Genomic DNA, 21,339 nt, shown 5'->3' with positions numbered 1-21,339 from the left:
ATAAATAAATCTAATTAAGAATATGTTTATGTTTTTTTTTTTATTCTTTATTACCCTAGTTAATTTTTTTGTTAGCTTATGAAGTATATTAATAGTCGCTTTAAGGAGTTTAAAACATAAATAGCATTGTGATCTTTGGCTATTTAAAAAAAATGCTATTTCAAAGTATGTTGCATGTAGAACATTTAATTGCTGGGAAGTACATTCAAAGTTTTGAAGTAAAATTTTATACGTGGTTTTCTTTAGCCATACTGTAAGACTTTAGAGTTACATTTATTTATTATGTCTTTTTAAAAACATTTTAATGATTTTTTTAGAAAATTGATTTTTATCATTTTAAAAAAAGAGGAAATTATGATTATAAATTTATTTGACCAACGAAACGATACGCATCGGACGCGAACTAGGGAGGCGGTTAGGTAAGAGAAGGGTAAGGGTTTGTGGAAGGGATGCTAGTCCGAGACATTAAGGACTTTTACCGTTTTCTTTATTATAATAATAATAAAAAAATATAGGTCGTGTGTGAAAAATTTTTTTTTAAATTTTTTTAAAGTTCACCATGAGTTAAGCGTATACTATTGCTTATCTAGTTCATGTATTTGTGAACTAAAAGATTTTGTAGAGGAGCCTAATTATTCGAATATTTTACATAATTTTAAATGGGATTGTCAAATATTTAAACTTTGTGATCGACTGTGGACTCCTGTAGGTACTTTTATAAGTTACTTTATTTTGCCTAAATGGACTAAAGAAATATGCATTTTTTGGAAGGATCAATAATTGGGTACGGTATAAGGTCGCATGGACATTCGACTAGGTTTAGTGTTATCATTATGCAAATTATACATAATTCATAACTTCTAAAATTGTACCTGTAGAGATTTTTAGACGGAAAAGTGATTAAAGCCTCTTGTCAAAAACACTAAAATCACTGCCAGTTCAAAGATAACGTAGGCGTTGCATAGTTTGAAAAAAAAAAATTAAATCAAAATGATTCTCAAATATAACACGCTTCACGCATAATAATGTTTAAGTAGTCCCAAAAATACATGTATATTTTTTATTTGTTTAATCTTTTGAAAAGTGCAATTGCGTTTTGGTCGCAACACTTATGAATAGAAATGAGACTGAACCGGAAGAAAAAGGATGAAAGAATGCATTTCTCTTGTCGAGTTTTAAAGATCGTATCCATCTCACTTTACACTTCTTATCTTTGCAAGACAAAAATGATCAAAAGACTTGATTTATTAGCTCCAAATATTTCTATGCAATATTTTTGTCAAAACAATTTAATTATGTTTAATAGTTTATCTTTTGTCGTTTATTTAATATCATTCCCTTTCAAAATACTCGTAAGTGGTATTTTTTAAGATTAATAAAACCACAAAAACATCTTTCTTTAGTATAACACAAGCATAAAACATTCTTCTACCCTCACTTTCAATATAAAACTTTATTACCCGCCATATGATACTAAATACGAAAAGACCGCGGTAAAGGAATACATTTTCCAGCTTTTGTCTGAATGAGGCAGAGCAGAAAGATTAAGTTGGCTATTAATAAAATTTTATATTAATTTATATCGCTATACATCCCATAGTAGGTCAAATCGGAACCGCTCAGTCGCCTGAAGCAACAGGGTGATTTTCAACAACCACATGTAAAAAAAGTCACTTAGACTATGAAGGCTGCTGTATTTTACTTCCACCAACACAGCCTAAAGTTATGGGCGGTTTGATTGGTCGAATATTCCAGGCGCATGCGTTTACGGGAAGTTTTACTAGGGGTGCGGGTCGCGGGGGCAGCGAAAGGAGGCTTCAGAATAGTCCAAAGCCGCATTCAACCGAAGTTATACAGCTTCACGTCTCCGACTGGGGAATTAAAATCGCGTACAATACACCCCCTACAGTTTTATAATCCTTTAAAACCCCCCGTTGAAAAAATAAACCTCATTATTATCATATTTCTATTCACTTTCGCTGACTCGTTATCGAATAGGAAGATTTCGATTGTGCGCGCTGTGTTATTTTTATTTTTGTTTGTTTTAATTTATTTTTATTACGCCGGGTACGTTGCCGCCACCTGCCACCCTCAATCAACCCCCCTTTTTATAAAAGATTTCGTTTTGTGAATATTTTGAATGAATACGTAATTGGGGACGCTGCTTTTCAAGGGATTGGAAGATAACAACAAGGTAATGGAAATTGATTTTATAAATCTATTATTTGTTGGTGTAATACTTTATTATACTTTATTGCTTACATATATCTATTATAATCTTAAAAATACCCATTAAAAATGCTGTTTTATTTTATGATATTTCTTATCACAAGAGTGAATCAAAATTTGATTCAAATCGAAAAATATTTTAAATGTTTATTTTCGCAACTTAATTCGATTGAATTTAAATTAACTAACAATAATTATTTATATTTTGGATACGTGTTGTAGCAAACGTAGTGACGTATGAATTTTCAAACATTTACATAAACCTTGTTTGAAAAACATTTATTTTATAAAAAGATCAGAGGAAAAGACTGTCGAAGACTTAAAAGGGTTCTGATATATTTTTCTTAATGCTTAAGCTCTCTTAGGATTTAATAAAATGTACCACGCATTTTACAGATCTTTTAACGAAATATTTCTTGATAAGAAAAAATATCAAAAGATTGATTGACAAAACATTCGTATAAACGTAATAATAGAGAATAAATATAAATAAATGTAATATTTAAAAATTGTAATAAAAGAAAAACAGGGTAGACAACAAAGCAAATATTATTATTTTTATGCGCATCTACAAAATGCGCAGAACATAAAATAAAATCACGTAAGTAACCCGCAATACAATAATCACTATACATGTATCCCTATGTGCATTAGATGGTGCATAGGCCATTGCATTGGAACGGCGAACGCAGCTTATCTCAATAATCTGTTTCATAAAGGTAGCGTGATTTGAAATGAAATATTGTACTGCAAAATCACCTTGAAACAAACATTTCACGCTGGCCTTGCCAGGAATTTAACTCGAAACCTCGTGCGTGGTAGAAGAACGCGCAACTACTACGTTTGGTGTTCATTTTCAGGATTTAACTGAGAAAAGCCATCGCATCGAGTCCTTAATACAAGTACCGGGTTCTGGTTCTATAATATATGCAGAATTCCATTCTTAATCCGCCCGGACAGGGACAAGATATTAATACAATAGAACTCCGTTCACCCGAGCTACAGTCATTCTAATTTCTAAATATCCATATCGTTATCAGAAATTAAAAATAAAGGATACGTTTGAAATTTCAATTTGATTGTTCGATTAACTTTGCAAGACATGTTTAAGTAAGTATTTAATGTGATTCCAATTTGATGTGTTCTTTTAAAAACAGTAAAATCTGGCACTCAAGAATTCAGATAATTAGAGTTTTACTGTATGCTGTTCCGAATTGCTATAAAAAAGATTTAAAAAAAAAAAAACATTTTTTTATTTTTTATTATCGTTTATTTATAAAAATATTATTATTATTATTTTTTAATAATTTTATTTCTTAAATCATTTAACATTACAATGGTGAAAAACACTCTTGTATTTTCGCTTGTCGCCGTCACGTTGTCTTGAATGTTAAGTAAACCTTTTTTTTTAATTGTCATTTAATGGAAAAATTTGAGACCGTTATTACTACAGAAATCTTTTGAGCAATACAACTAATATTGTCACCACTCGCTTTAGCATTTATTATTTTACTGATTTTGAGAACTGGTGAGTTTTAAGTTTTTACAAAATTTACTCTTGCTGTTTCGAACGTTTCATCATCATCATCATCATTCCCATTCCACGCCTAATGGTGCATAGGGCACTGAATTGGTACACCAATCGCAGTGTATCTTAATCATTTTTGCTACATGAAGTATTGTGAAGAAGTGAAGGTAATACAGAAGAACTGCCATTGTCTGGTTTGAGTGGCCACTTTACACAATGTGTAACATTCAGCATTCTGCCCGTATTTGAACATCTATAAACACAAACATTATTCTCTACCTTCCGTAACTTATTATACAGGAGTAACTTAATATTCCACCCTGATGCTGCAAGAAAAAAAAAATTAATACAACCTACGGTCGAAGAGGATACAATCTACTTCTATTATCCATAAGGACAATTAGTAAGTACTAACAATATAAAATTGCTATTAAGAAATGGATAGTGGAGGTGGGTTGCACACGGATCGATGAGTGGATCAAGCCAAATGTGTGTACTGTTTATGAAATTTGGTCTATTGGTCTATAAAAATTGGTTAGGTTTTTTATGGTTATTTTAGTTTATATTGCTTATTATGTTAATGAAAATTGGGTAAATTAGATTAATTAGGTTTTTTTTACTTATTATTATTATGTTAACTTTGTTAAATAACTAATGTTAAAAAAAAGAATGCAAACCTTGTTAAAGTATAAATAAATGAAATAAAATAAAAATATCAATTATTTTATCTGTTGATGTTTGTGAAGTAATAGAATAGCTGAAACCTTTATTTATGCGGGTGAGATTTGTGTGATTGAATTATTTCATCTACGCACTAAGCAACGCCTGAAAAATGTTTCTTTTCAATTTCTTTACTTCTCATGGACCAGGTGGATTTATCAACAATATTTTGAGTTTGTCCAAATTTTTGTAGACAAGGACTGGATTCAACTCCCTGGGGAGCTCTTTATATTGACATATGTGTTGTATACAAAAAACATATAACAACTGAGATGTTAATATTAACAGCTCCCCGGGAAGTTGAATCCAGCCCTTGTCTACAAAAAGTTTGACAAACTCAAAATATTTTTTACGATTTTTTTTTTTTTTCGGTTAGCGTAAAGTTGACAAATGATTAAACGTCATATATAAAAAAAATTGACTTTTGCAAATAATTGCCTTTTTTATTATGACTGCAGAATAGTCCTCGTATGTATTTTTGAATATGACAGACAACTTAAAGGGTAAAATTATCCATGTTATTTTTTCCTGGAACATCCCTTTTGATAAATGAACACCTTGGGTAGGTAACCTCTCCGTTAACTACCGAAGTAACACCTCTTTACGCATTCCCCGAGTCCATTACAGACTCCAATCTGAGATATACCCTCGTCACGTCAGGAATTCGAGAGCCAAGATATTACGTCTCTATTAGCTGGTCCGCTTCTCCCTATGTTCGTAGACTGTTACCAAATAACGCTTTTTTTATTCAATCTCATTAGCGTTTTGATTTGGCATATTCATTTTAATGCTATGTTAGAATTATTTTAAAAGTATGCCTTTTTTAAAATTCGTTGTTTCGCCTCATAGTCTGGTGGTCTGTGCGTTTGCCTATATATATATATATATATAGTTGGATAATTTTTAAAGCGCTATTTTTGTGAAAATCACCTCAAGGGCGCTGTACAATTAATAAATATCCCAGTACGTCTTGCAGCTACAGAGCGCATGGACGGTTGGGATTCTAGTTTCTCGTTTTCAATTAAAATCAATAAAAAATTATAACAGATAGGAGCTAGATTACAGGACGTCTTGCAGCTACAGAGCGCATAGACAGTTAGAAATTTAGCCCCCATTTTTACATTTTAAAAATTGACAAATAAATTTTGTGTATTAAAAAATATTAATAATATGAATAATAAAAAGGAGTAAGATTACAACACGCCTTGCAGCTACTAAGCGCATAGACGATTGGAATTCTAGACCCCGTTTACAAAATTTAGGTATTTTAAAGTTGATATATGAAAGCTAGATAACCAATCATCGTGCAGCTACAAAGCGCATGGACGAGAAGAATTTCAGCAAAGTTAAAACAATATCTATAAATTTATAAAAAATAGAGTATGGTAGTAAATTGGTCAAGTGTTCATGCCAAGAAGTAAGCAATAAAAAACTACATAAATCAAACACTGTTTCAACTCCATGGTTAACAAAGGGAGATAGATGTCCGAAGAGAAGCTTTTGTAGACAGTAGGTAGATATCGTCGCCATGTGGCCCGCTGGCTGGTAGATAGTTTCTGGAAACGCACGTGTGTAGTATTATTATACCATTCAATAGGTATCTGGTTCATTTCTCGAGTAAATATACATTAGAATACATAGTCCCTGGTTATCGTACCATCATGAAATAATGTTTAATTTATTAAAATGCACTAATGGAGTTCCCTATGCACCATTAGTTGCGAAAAGATAATGAAAATGATGAATATTTGTTTGTTTGATTCCCTCATGTTCATTGTACTGTATCCAAATTATGCTGTTTTTATTCAATTTCATTAACATTTCAAATTTAGCATCTAACAGAGGAGTTTTCCAATTAAAATGTAATACTTGTGGTTGTTGTGCATATGTTTACTATTGGTATTTATGGTGAATAACGATGAAAAACACTTTATTTGAAGATATTTAAAGTATTTCTAAATTTTATCCGACAGCACACTATTCCACTTCAAAAATAATTCCATTGATAGAATTTCGAGTGTTACCACATGGAGTGTAAGGATATGTTATTTAACTTAAATAAACCTTAACGTGAAAGTTGAACGGTGAATATTGTAAAGTATGTTAAACCAGACAACGGGTCGTAAGCTATATATCACAAATTACATGTTTTTTGTGTTTTAAACCACTGACATGTGATTCGTAAGCCAATGACGCTACAGCGAAACCGTTTATCGGTTTGAAAGAACAAATATTTAAATTTTATTTCGAATTTGACTTATTTGAGACAAGCGTCGTAATATTTGGCATTATTTAAATACGCAATTGCTAACACTTTTGAAAATTCAATACGATCTTACTATGCTAATGCTAATGATTTCGTCACAAGTTGAGAGAGAAGCGAGACTTGTGATTGTAAGGGAGGTTTGTGATTGTAGAGGAGGTCTATGATTGTAGGGTCAAGGGTGGCTGTGTGTGTCACCACTCACTGAAAGCACATTCAGGTTCGAGTGCTCGATTAAGGTCCTTGTCAATTCATTGACTAATATCTAAATGGACATTACGAATGGATTTTTAACAAAAAATATGAAAGGGCTGAACAGAAAATCTTCGCCTCTGAAAATGGTCAGCTCGTTTGCCTACCATGTAAGAGGTCTCGGGTTCGATTTTCGACATGGTTTTTACACAATAATATTTCATAGTCCTTTGACCGTCTTACCTTCGTATGACAACAATTATTTAAAAAATACGCCGCGGTTAATGTACCCACCAATGCAATGCCTTAGGCTCGAAAAATATATTTTCTCCTTCCTTTCTCTTCATTCATATATCTTCTAACCCACGCCCGGCAATTATTTCGACTTTTATATGTCCATCATTTATTGAATTTGGTCATGCCATGTCTTTCTCAATTTGGCCTCCAATTTTACTGAAAATCGAAATCAGGGTTCTGTTTCTACTTTGAAAAAAAAACTGTATTCTCGATTTCATCCGCACGAGGTGATTTTTTTAGTTTGGTCAGATAATTCTTATTTCATATAATTTTTCATTATTTCTACATATATCCTCTCCAGCTATAAATCTCAGCATATATTACTAAAAATATAACATCCTTATATTTAAACATACATTTTTAAATGAGATAAGCGGAAAAAATATTTTAATTTTAAAAAAATTACCCTTAAAAGGTTGTTGTAAAAAAATAATGTGACTACTCTATATGCGATTCAAGGCTTCATATATCTCTTTTATTTTTTAAAATTATGAAATTGTATTTTTCGTGATCTTCAAATTGACGTTCTTACAACAGATTTGGAAAGCAAAATGTAAATAACTATCCTAAATTTAGATTTAAAAAATATTTGTCCTTCCTACGCAAAGAATGAATGTGACGTCAATACAGCAATACATCTGTATTAGAGAGAGCACGAAGATCTATCTTCATACTCATAACAAAGAAAAAAGGGACGTTGTTCTGTAGCCGGTGTTTGTGTGGAAGAGATTTAGCCAGTTATTGACAATTATGAGGGATGCACGCATGTAAGATGAGCAGCGTATTTGTGATTTAAAATTTATTTTACAATAACAGGACTAAAATACATTTTAATTTTTATAAATTGTAGAAAACCAATTATTAAACAGTATGTCTCCATGTTTTTTTATTTTTCAAACGTCTGAACTTTAGAATATTCCAACCTTTTCACGTGGTAACCTAATGGTACTTCACCACTCGCAAAGAAATTATTTATCATAGTCTTTTAAGAATTATTACAACTCAGAAATTGGGAATGGCCAGCAATTTTTTAATTTTTTTTTATTTGGCATTTTTTTTTCATGGAAAAAAATTATCGAAATAGCTGAATGTCACCAAAATCGCACAAGTTAACCTTTCATTTTAAGACCTTAATAAAAAATAAAAATTATACAATTACACAAAATAATAATATTTAATAAAACGCAAGCTATGTAAAATAAGAAATTATAGATTTATGAATTTTCGTAAGTACTAATTAATTTATTAATTGCATTATTTTCTCACCTGTAAACTTTTCTTTTTACGCGTGGGCCATTTTGGCATACTTTTCGTACTTACACATATGTTATATTGTTTACTTGTAAAGGAATGTATGTTTATGTTAAAAGTGTTAAATACATCAGTGCAGTGGTATTGGTAAAACAACCCACACAAAGATTTCTTCACCCCCAGCGGTCAGCTTGACCAAAATATCCACTTAATGAAAGTACGGCTCATTTTCAATTAATTAGAAATATCAATTAGCAGCAATTCGATTCAATTCGATTACCTCAAAAAAACAAAGGTCTTAAACATAATTGTTTCAATGTAGCATTTAAATCGTTCAATTATTTTATTTTTTAATAACTCTTAATAGCACATTCGTACATAGTTTTTTTACATAATGTAATACTGTTAATTGTTGATGCACTTAAATTGTTTGACAATCGTTCTTTTTCTCTACCTAATGGTGCATAGGACACTGTACCAATCGCTGCGTATTTTAACTAGTGTTGTTACTTGAAGGTAAAATGATCACATTTACGCTGCAAGTACCAGTCCAAGGTTTATGAAATATTTTAGTGTAATAACTCTTCTTCTTTTCTAAATCTGCTTCTAAGTGGAGCATGTGGACATCATCAGTTGCCTCCAGGAGACCCTTTTGCCAGCCAGCACTCTCGCCTTCTCCTAAGTCAATCCACAGCCCCTTTGTACCACCGAATAAAGTCGAAAGATCGTCATCGACGGCCTTCCAGGACGGCGTGAGCCCGCAGGTTCAGAGAAGAGGCAATTTAGGTTCTCTTGAGACATGCGCAGCTCGTGTTCAAGCCAGGTCCACCGTCACATCCTCGAGACGTTCGTTATAGGATCCTGCTGTGTCTGTTTTTTGGACTTATATATTATTTATAAAATCGAACCACCTTATACGTAATATTCTCCTCAAGCACTTACATTCAAAACTTGGAAGTTTAGAGATTTGAGTTATGGTAAAGTGTCAAGATTCGCACCCATACTCATATATGAGGTATTTGACCATAATATCTAGGAGTCTTTGAGCGTTTTGAGGATGCGGCGGTGGGCTTTGCTTGGACACGTACTGTGCATGCATCAGGATAACCTAAAGCCAAGATGTCTCTTCTTCACGCCTATGGGCTTCCGCCGTTCTGGAAGGCCTTCGACGACAATCTTTCAGATTTATTCGGCAGAACTAAGAGACGTGGGAAGAAGCAAAAGTGCAGGTGGTGATAAGGTCTCAAGAGAGAACAAACATTTAACCATTTTGAATATAATTGCCTTTACTTTTTGGGTTTAAAATATTAACATATTTCCTTGAATAAATCTTGCACATTAATGAAAATGATATTAACGCTATCTTTGTATTTATTTGATAAAGATTTTTTTTCAAATTTGATTTCTTTCAAATTTATATTGAATCATCATCATCATTCCATGTCCACTCCCTATTTGGAGCATAAAGTGTCCTCGAAGATCCTCTAGGAATCTCTGTCTATCCTCCCAAGTCAGGTTTGCGTCTCGTAGTTCTGACATGAACTGCCAACAGTGAGCAGTGGATGTCCAGAACGTCAAGAACCTGATGCCTTGTAAAGTATGCAAGCGTGGTTAAAGCTATCAGTATGCGTCCTCAGTACATGATCAAGCCAACCGTATCGCCTCCGCTTGGTGACAGTTATCACCGGAGTTTGCTGCGTCTGTTTTCTTATAACTTCATTTCTCACAAGTCAAACTACTGCACACTCAAGATTCTTCAGAGATACCTATCATAAAAACTCAGTACTTTGCTGTTTTGGGCCCTTGTGAGGTGCCACCATTCGCATCTATAGAGGAGAATAGGTGTTATGCAGGCTTTATATAGGTGGTATTTGGTTTTCACTGGCAAAATACCTAATCTTCTGATAGCCTTCATACTATTAAATGTGGCCCTTGCTATTACTAGCCGCATTCCCGGTTTTTATTAAAAGCTGACATTTTCCGTAAAATATACTCCCAGGTATTTGACACTCTCGACTCTTTTGATAACTTGGTTTACAAAGTCAGGGAATTTTGGGCATTAAGGCATGAAGTGATACACAGTACATGATTTATTACTATTTTGATTTTTTAACCCATGCATGCAGAGAACCTCTTTATGCTATCTACAGTGGCTTGAAGACCCGTGACTAAATCGTCAATTAAAACCGCATCATCAGCATTCTCTAGATTGCAGAGTTTTCGTAAGGAAGAGATGGATATTCTTCAATCTAGTGGAATTAATTTCCTTAGGATGAAGTCCACGAGGATTATAAAAAGTAATGGTACAAGGACGCTACCTTGACAAATTCTGGTGGTGACTTCAAACCAATTTGTGACATTATCATATATTGAATGTCCAACCAAAAAAATATTTAAATATGTGTTTGTAATTATATATACTTAAAAAATACTATTTGCGATTTTCATCTTTCCAAAATTTGATTTAATAACACAATGGAGTCAGGTTACCCTAATATATATGGAAGAGTAGTATAAAATTAGAAGCACAATGATAAAAGTTGACTAAATTCTGTTGAAATACAATCATTTAATCTGTAAGGTAAAACAGAAGATTCGAGGTCAAGATAAGGATAGCTGACAAAATGATTAAAAGGGTGCATGGATGGTTTAGATACATAGTTTATGAAATTAAACTGTTTTTTCACCCTCCTGTAAAAAAAATATTTTTGGAGATTGAAGTTTTGCAAATTGGTCAGACGATATGTAGAGCAAATAACAACATTTACAAGATGTGTAAAAGTAGATATGTTTAGAATTTAGTTACAAAAAACTTGTACTTTTTATGAAATTATAGTATAAAAAAATAATTAAAAAGTTCAACAAATAAGGAATCACAATGCTAATGCGGAAAACGAAGAAGACCAGAAAAATAATGTGAACTGTCGTGTGTATGAAAATACGTTTTAGGGTATTTTTTATTATTTTCTTTTTTTCTTTGCATTTTATAATAGGTAACATAAGTTGCTTATACAAAATATACTAAAACATAAACACAAAAAATATATTTTAAAATAAAATAATAAGTACATATATAAGAATACAATTATTTTCTCAATTAAAAGGAGAAAATGAAAACTAATAAACACAAAGTTATAGCTTTAAATATAAATTTTATCTTAATTAAAAATAATTTAAACTAACTTTACTTTCAAGTTGGAAAGTGAAATTTTAACTTTGCGTAAATACTCAATTCAACAGATCAAATTAAATTTAAAGTCTTGTCAAACTCAGGACCTGACCAAAAAGTTAACCACGAATCAATTATATTTAAGAAAGGCTTAAACCGGTTAATTTCCAAACGGGCTGGTTAATTGGAATTAATGAGAGCCTCGCCAATAATAGCTGACAATTTGGATGTCTGCTATTAAGGCAATTTGAATATAAATTAGTTCTTACGAATTGAGGAAGTAAATAATAATGTCTTAATATTTAAATATATTATACTTAAACAACCAAACAGTTTTTTTCAAAATACGAGAAAATTTCAATTATGTTATGCTACCTGATGAAAAAAAAACTACGTTGAGATGTAAAGAAATGAAAACCATCACAACTTTCTACAAACAATCAAATCTAGAAACTCTTTAACAAATCCGTGATAGGTTTATATGGTTACTGGAGTACCTCAAGGCAGAGTTTTATCACCATCAGTCTTTTTCCTGTTTGTCAATCTAAAAGCGAAACGTTTCAAGTAGTCATATTATATCTATTTAACATGACCACTAAGTATCGACTTTAGAAACACTGACTGAAAATAAAACTGTTTTTACTTTACGATTAATTTGTTAAATGATAAAAAAAATCAGGTGGGTAAAAGAAGATATGGAAGGAGATATTGAAAAATACACAACAACACCCTGACCAATTGAGAAAAAATCTTTCTTGGATTTTTTTCACGCAACTTGCGAAAATCGAATCCGCGACGCCAGTTTCACAGTTGGCCGTCTAACCAACTGTGCCATGGTGCCGCCATTTAATTATCAATAATTTTCACATATATGTTTTATATTTCATTTTTCACTATGCCGACGGTCGATTATTTTTCACACTTCATCACACTGTCCAACGAAGTGGATATTTATGCAAAACTACTCAGTCAATCAATTCGAAGAAATCCTACCAAGTTTCATTGCGTTATTATTTATTTCCAGAAATCCAAATTCAATAAATTATTTTCCTTATTATTATTATTTCATTTTTATTACTGTGTTCTTGCCATCAGGTCATGAGTACTTTAAATATCTAGATTACCATTAATTCTTCTTTAAAATGTTCTTCATCAGCATCTTTTTACGTTTATCCTGAAAAATTATAAAACAGGCTCCCTAGAAGAGGCATCTTGAAATTAATACTTTAAAAAAAATCTTTTTTTTGATATATATATTGGAGTTGCATTATTTTTCACCTTGTTAACCTTATTCTTCTTCCTTTTAGCTGTTACTTGTGGTCAGCCCTCCCAAGTCCTTAACGTCGGACTAGGAAGTTTGTTGTTCGGTTTCTGTTTTACGGCCGGTTGCCACCTGACGCCAAGACAATAACCCCCCTTGCTAACTGGGGCTTAGGATGCCACCATTGACTCTTGTTTCTCCTTTGCCATCCTCAACACGACGTCTTGCTCGAGGCCAATGTCTTCCAACAGCTTATAACCCGAAGTATGTCTGGGGAGCCTGAGAGAAAATTTGAAAATTTAGTTACCTTCTCACCCTGGACCGGCACCTTAAACGTAAGACTGATCATCTTACCTCGGTGTAACAAAAAATGATCAAGATACGCGGCGATTGGTGAACCTATGCGTTTTGTATATAATGTTAAAAAACAAATTACGACACTGGCTAGAACACCCCAGTAGCGTGGAGAAAAAAGCCTAAAAAAAAAAAAAAAGCATACGAAAAAATCTAAAATGTACTTTGTTTTTGTTTTAATGCAAAAAACATTGTTTTGATATAAAGTGTTATTGTTTTTAAAGAAAAACATTCTTTTACATTGAAAGTTCTTTATAGGTTGAAATGATTTCCTTCGGTTCAAAAACTATGATGTTTAGGAAATCGCACAATCACAAATCTTGTTTTTTGAACACTTCACTCAATGTAACTTCCTTGGTTTATCCTTTAAGATATAGATTATTATGATTTTGACAGTTGTATACAAAAAGCATGTTTGCAGAGAATTCACTTAAAATCTATACTATCAACTATAGTCCAATCGGAAGTGAAATATTCTAAAAAATAATAAAGTTTTGATACGCGATTCCATTATTATTTGACATAATTTGACAGTTCTTCCGCGTTCAGATTTCACACAATAGTAAGGCTTAAATAAACTGCTCACCTTGTAGAGCATCGTCCCTGTCGAACGCGTCCAGTGTAGAGTGAGTGTATTTAAATTTAAAATTTAAGTCTTAAATCTTAAAGTAGGGCACACATATCATACATATTGTTATGTGTGTTCTAATAATAACATTGCAAATATATTTAATTTATAAATTGTTTATCACATATGTCTTGACCATTTTTTTAAATTTTGATATGTTTTTTTCTTCATAAATATTTTTTTCCATTTCGTAATACTTTTTAATTGCTTTAAATAAAATTGAGTTTTGTGACTTTGCCTTTTTCCTAAATGGAAGTCTAATTTTGTTCTTTTCTATAGTATTGTGATCGTGTTCATGCTGGTTCCCATCAATTTTTTTCCAAAATTCTGTTTTTTTATTAGAGTTTATAATTTTATGAACAAATATCATTGTATTGTAAAATATTCTTTGTTTATATGTTAATAATTTTATTTCATTTACCATCGACTTTACCCTCGTATATCTGTTTTTTTTCAAAATGATTCTAAAGGCTTTATTTTGTAATACAGTTAGTTTATCTATGTTTTCTTTGTTTGATAAAAATAAAATGCTACTACAGACAAGACGGAAAGAAAGACAAAGACGGCCCTATACAAAGTGAATTAGTCAGGCAGTGTCTTCTTGTACATTACCGTTTCTTACAGCTCATTGATTTGAGCATAAAAATTTCTACAAACCAAAAATACTCCTATTTACTTGAAAAAATGGCTGAAATTTCATTGCGCGAGTTTGACCGCTCATCATCCCACAGCAAAAATCACCTGGCAAGTTAAAAGAACAATAAGATGGACTGAAAAATATAAATATATTTTTTTATTATTTCATTTATCACTAGACGGGTAAACACTCGATATATTACACCATGAAGCCAACTGATCTCCACTCGATTTCTATGAGCAAAATTTTAACCCAGTAAAGGAGTTAATAATAAATTAGTATCCACCCACCCTCATTTGCACAATTCGTGTCAAACGAGCCCGTTGTGACAGACATAATCAATCATTTTTAGACATCTAATATTATAGATACAAGTTTCCAAATAGAGAATCTTCAGATAATAATTATAATCTGCAAGCTCGTTTAGTACTTGAAACTCTGACTTAGGTTAAAGACGTTAAATATAATGTACTTTTTGTATGGAGTAATAAGCTGAGGTAATCGGTTCACTGAGAACAGGCTGGGCACTGGACGCACCTCATAGATATTTTTTGTCGGAATATAAACGGTGGTGTTGATTTATATTAAATATTGTTAAATTAACCACTTGGTAAAAGAAGAAGAATACGAAATTGAAAAATTGTTTTCAGGCGTTGCCTAGTAGGCGAATTGGTTCAGCCAGATGAATATCACCCAGATGATAAAGGTTTCAGCTCTTTTACTTCACATAAGTCAACAGATAGAAGAGTTGAGTAAATGTGGATGTTCAAACATAGGCAGAATGGCGAAGGTTGCACAGTGTGTAAAGTGGCTACTTAAAGCAGCCAATGACAGGTCATAAGCCCTGTTAATGCCTAGACTCCCATATTCCCTTCTCAAAAATGTTTTCCCTCTCTGTTGCAACAAATTAAAAAAATATTATTTTATTTATTTTCGCACAATTAGAACATTATTATCTAACGTCGAATATAATATAATAATAAAAATACTTTTATAGTTTTATTCCACTTTTATTCATATATTTTTTTTTTCTTACCGGTGACCTATATTTTGATTTACTAATTATTATCTAAAGTCGAATATAATATAATAATAAAAATACTTTTATGGTTTTATTCCACTTTTATTCATATTTGTTATATTTTTTTTACCGGTGACCGGGTTTCGTCGTGACCGACATCGTCAGACTGATCGGTCACGATGAAACCCGGTCACTGGTTAAAAGTTTATAAAAAAATATAAACAAAAGTGGAATAAAACTATAAAAGTATTTTTATTATAATAATTAAAATGCAGTTTCACCAAGAAATGTCAGTAGAAAAACTCAATAAATCAAATACAATAGTAAGCTGTGAATAATCACTTATTTGGACGATTCGCCTCTGTCAGCTCGTATTTATAAAAATATTACGTTCGCGATGTCATAGACAAACTGGTCGAATGTATAACTATTGAACTTGTGTCAAATAACATTAACAGCGAGAAAAGGCGGAAAAAAAATTTCGACTTCTTGATGAAAAGCCATAATACTATGAGAAAACGTAATTGAAGAAAAGCGAAACAAGGTTAGACTAAAAAACACGGTTTGGGAAGACAAAGGTGAAAGTTTAAGTCTTGTACTTAAAGAACCAGAAACACAAAGGGGAGAGGTCTGTAAGTTATGATACCATGATGGTGACATTTGTCTTTTTTTTTATTTATAAAATTCGTTCTACAAGATCGTTTACTCACTTTCATTGTGTTTTTGTTAAATCTGTCTTCTCCCGTAATACTTAAGCCAAAATATTGTTGAGTCATTGTAAAAATTCAAATGTTAATCAAAGCTAGGTAGACGTATTAAATTAAAGGATATTTTCGGAAAGACTTCAGGTGCACAAGAAAAACCATCCTTCGTATTACGTTATGGTTAACTCTTTTGTGGCTCAGATGTCACACTAGTTGACATACGATATAAAACTTGATATATCTCTCTCATTTTTTTAAATAATGAAGTTGTGTTTTTTGTGATCTTCAAATGGGTATTTTTACATTGGATTTGGAAAGTTCAATTTGTATAACAATGCTGGATTTTAATACAAAAAATATTAAACCTTGCTACCCGAAGAATGATGTCCGCAAATACAGCAATACGAAATGTTATAGATTTAAAAAGTAGTATTCTTATATATATAAAACAATAATATGTCCACACATAAATAACTGTTCTTCCATTCTTTTTTTATGTAACGAAGAAGAAGTTCAAAATATACAAATTCTTCAAAATAAGGCATTGAGGATAATACTCAAAAGAAATATCTATTCCAATATAGAATGAATGCACAATGAAATTTGCTTGCTCACAGTAAAGCAACAAATTAAATATAATGTGGCAATTTTTATACATAAAATAATTAAGGGGATGAATAAAATAAAAACAATTGTAAAATTTAACCAACAATGTCATACATATTAAACATGTGGTAAAAAAAAGATAAGATTACCAATGAGGAGAAAAACAGAATCTCAAAACTCCTTGTACAAGGGATTAAAGCTGTACAATGAGTTACTTGAAGAAATAAAGGAAATAGAAAAAATTCAAATATTTAAAATTTATTTGAAAAAATGTATAAGTGAGAAATTTTGATAAAAGAATTGTAATATTATTAAAAGTTTACATTAGTTCTTAAGATGTTATGAACTAACTTAATAAAGCATAAATAAATAAATTAACAATACATCTGTATTAGAGAAAGCACAAAGAAATAACACATAGCAATGAAGACAGAGACGCTGTAGCCGGTGTTGTGTGAAACAAATGTAGTCAGTTGTTGACAGTTAAAGGGGACATCATTGTTCTCTTTCCGCACCTAATGATGATGCATAGAATACTGCATTGGTACACCAATTGCAGCGAATCTTGATCATTTTTGTAACATGAAGGTAAGATGATCAGTCTTACGCTTCAGGTACCAGTCCAGGGACTAGGAAATATTCTAGTGTGAAAACACCTATCAAAATAAATATTTCACTTCGGCTATGTCAGGAATCGAACCCGAGACCTCTTGCATGGCGGGCTAACGCGCTGACCATTACACCACGAGGCCGAGGTTATAGGGGACACACGTGTGAATTATGAACGGCGAATTAATAATTATTTTTTGTACTATAACAGGGCTGAAGTATATGTTTATTTATATAAATTGTGGAAAACAAATTACTTAACTGTATGTCTCTATGTTTTTTTTCAAATGTCTTGAATTTTCCATTTTTTGCTTGTGGTAACACAATGTTACATCACCGTGCGCAAAAGGATTATTTACCACAGTTTATTAAGAGTTAAGTAACTTAAGCCTTCTTGCTGACAATAAAGAGGATCTGCAATTCTTGGTAACAAAAGTCTATGATTATATGCAAGGGAAGCAATTTGCTAATAAATGTCGAAAATCTAGATATTATAATTTAAAAAAAAATAAAGCATGGTTTAATGTGAAACCACTGTGGATGGTGTTATACTAAAACTGGCCGAGGAATTTTTGTACCTGGGAAGTATGTTTACTAGGGTTGGATTATTGATAAAGATATTGAAAGGAGAGTGAGTGCCGGGAACTGAGTGAACGGTGTACTGTAATCAACTTTGACAAATAATTGCTTGTCACAAGAGGCTAAATTATCAGTTCTCAATAGAGTCCTTGTACCGACCCTGATGTATGAAAGCGAAGCAAAGACTTGAAAAAACAGGGATGTAAGCAGGCTGAATGCTGTCGAAATGAGATCTCTCAGGTGAATGTGTGGTAAAACTATGTACGATAAAAGCTCAATGGTCAAGATCCGCACAAGTCTTAGATAAGCATTATTGACATTATCTTGTTGTATTTGTTTATTTTTCTATACATATATTATTCACATATACTTTAGAAAAATAAATCTAAAAATTAAGCTAGAAGATGAATTGGAAAAAATGCCCACAAAAAATACAGCATCTGAGCGTGGGCCATTCCTTTTTTAATTATTAAAAAGTTTATGGCACATATTTATGGTATGACATGACCATAAAAATAAAAGAAAAATTAAGAAAAATAAAAGAAAAGTAAAAATGGAATATAAGAGCTCTGCATTGATTTGGACATGTAAAGCAAATAGACAGCGTAAGAACGGCTAAAAATATTAACGATGCGAATGTTGATGGATGTAGAAATAGAAAAAGACCGAAAAAGACATAGCATGACTAAATCATACAAATACTGGAAGATGGAGAAGATGTATGAATGTAGAAAAAGCGAGGTCTATCCTCTTGGCTTATTCTTACGGGGAAAGGGCGTGATGGCTTGTTGTTGTTGTTGTTAGTAATGACAGTACCGGCGCGGTGTTTTTGCTTGTTGGTATAATGTTATTAAAAATGTCAGCGAAAGATATTTTAACACAAAAAATAACAACCCATAAAATACTACCAGTATCTGAAATGGCGTAAAAAATTAAGAAATCAATTACAAAAAGAGAACTTACTAATTACAACAGGCATAAAGAACACTTTAGAGAAGAGAATATGGGAGTCTAGACATTTACAGGGCCTAGGGTTTTTTTATATTTATTTCCAATTTTAAAAAACCCGTTAGGGTTACATTAGAAATTTTATATTGTCTAGTCATTTTATGTTCGTCTAGTCTAGTTCAGTCATCATGTGCTTTTTCAGATTGATTTTAAATTTGTCTCCAGTAAAAGTTTTCAAGTAGTAAGGTAGGTCGTTGTAGTGTTTAAGTCCATTATGTAGTATTTTTGACTGTCCTGTGTTTGTCTTTGCTTTTTCAATATGATAGTGTTGTTGTTGTTTGGTGTTATATTTGTGTATGTCAGCATTTTTGAGTAATATTATGTCGTCGTCTTGTATGTTTCCCAGTGTTATTTTGTGCACAATTTTTAAGGTCTCAATTTTAGTCAAGTAGTTTATGTCAAACTGGTGTGTTTTTTCGTACAGTTCAGTCATAGAGGTCAGGTAGGGTAGGTTGTATGTTAGTTTAAGAATTTTATTTTATTGTCTTTGTATTCTTGTTATGTCTGTCTTGTTACCAGTTCCCCAGAAGGCGATCATGTAACTCAATTTACTTTTGACATAGGCTTCGTACATCATAATTTTTTCCTTTCTCGGTATAAAATTTTTAATTTTGTAGAAGAGGCTATGTAGTGATGCCATTATTTTAGCGAGTCAGTCTATGTGTTTGGTCCATTTTAATTGTCTGTCCATTGTGAGTCCTAGGTAAGTCACATGTTCTAGTTCTTTCAGAGTTTCGTTGTTTATTTTTATGTTCATGTTATGGTTCTTCTTTTGTGTTTCGAAATGTATTATATTGCATTTCTTGGCATTTAGTTAAACCTTTATAACAATTTTATTAAGAATATTTACCCTTTCTAATTGTTTTATATGGAATCAAACTACATAAATCCTACACTTATTTCAATAAATGAACTTTTTTTTTTTTTTTTAACTTGTACAATAGGGAAATATGAGACCGATGGAAATATATGAAATGTATTTAGAATAATTAATTGCATTTTCAAAATCAATATGGATATTGTGGAGAAAGGTTTTAATATATCAAATAACTTTAAAAAATAAAATAATGCGACAGATTTGCGTATTTTCAACTAATATGTAATAATAATTATTTTTTTATTTTTCTCACTCTTCTAAATTAAATTTTATTTTTTTCCTGCTTTTTTGTGTAAAATGATATTTTTTATATTTTTCTTCAAAAAATCATTTATATTGTTTTCTACTTCTGTGTAAAAATACACGTCTGTCTTTATTTGCATATATGTATGTAAAACATGTAAAAGCCTACAAGGCGTTTAAATAAATTAGTAAATTTAAAAATCATACATATAGTAGAGAAGTCAAGATTTGTGACGATGTTCTAAAAAACTGGAATAGTTGTTGTTGAACAAAGTTGACAATAAAAATGAATTGTGACGTATTAGGGGCGTGGCCAATGTAATAACCATTCTTGCTGGAATTTAAAACCACGAATTTATATATTTTTTTTATGCTACTAATAAGTATTTATTCAAAAAGAATTTCCTCAAATCTCTTTAAGATTGCAATCCTCCGTGTTATTTTGTTATATTATTAGATAACTTCTCTTTTATCGTACAGAATTCACATCAAAACAGTTACAAAGCGAGATTATATATTAAATTCTTAATATATACGTAACACATAAAATAAAGAACGCTTAACGACAACTAAATTTTTTATTTTTATTTTTATCTTGATGCCAAATAGTCATATGCCACATAATTTTGCACTCAGGCTTTAGAGCCTAAGAGGTGATCATGATAATATACGATAAAAGTCTTCTTCTTTGTTGTCTTCTTGTACATCTGACGGAATTATTTTTTTTTTTTACTGGATTGTATTTCATAGACCCAGATTACTTTATAAATGTTAAAAAAAGGGTGATATTTCCCTTTCGTTCCGTCTTATTAGGGACTTTTCAAATGTACTATACAAGTCAAGGTACTTAAATAATAATTTAACGTATAATGTTTGGCGTGTACAAAGACTATGATAATTTGATATGTTGGCTCAGGGTATCCTGCTTTCTGCATCATTCCCATGTCTCTTTTCTCAGCCAAATCCTTTGCGCCTTTCTGATAGTGGTGCGGAGAGCAAAAACCTCACTTTTAGTGGAGATTTGCAAGTACTTTGGGATACGTACTCCGTAAGGAACTTTTGAAATGAAAATTCTCTGAAATAGTTCAGAATTTGTGGTTTTAGCACCATGTATATTAAAAATCCGAGAAAGAAAATCAAGTTATGTCCGCCTGGTGGTATAG

At 31.6% G+C, this 21,339-nt stretch overlaps 1 protein-coding gene across 1 annotated transcript in view; it reads left to right on the top strand.

Annotated features, from left to right (window-relative positions):
- Positions 1-1,822: 1,822 nt before the first annotated feature.
- The window catches only part of LOC148278765 (lachesin-like), a 179,232-nt gene continuing 159,715 nt past the window's right edge, over positions 1,823-21,339 (top strand). The window contains exon 1 of the mRNA XM_088230909.1: positions 1,823-2,194. The gene's annotated coding sequence lies outside the window, so the exon portion shown is untranslated. The remainder of the gene's footprint in view (positions 2,195-21,339) is intronic.

Source organism: Micrasema longulum, unplaced genomic scaffold, assembly GCF_059751315.1.
Source record: "Micrasema longulum isolate JH-2025_06_02 unplaced genomic scaffold, ASM5975131v1 h1tg000829l, whole genome shotgun sequence".
Classification (NCBI taxonomy): Eukaryota; Metazoa; Arthropoda; class Insecta; order Trichoptera; family Brachycentridae; genus Micrasema; species Micrasema longulum.
This window is presented reverse-complemented; position numbering and strand designations above follow the sequence as displayed.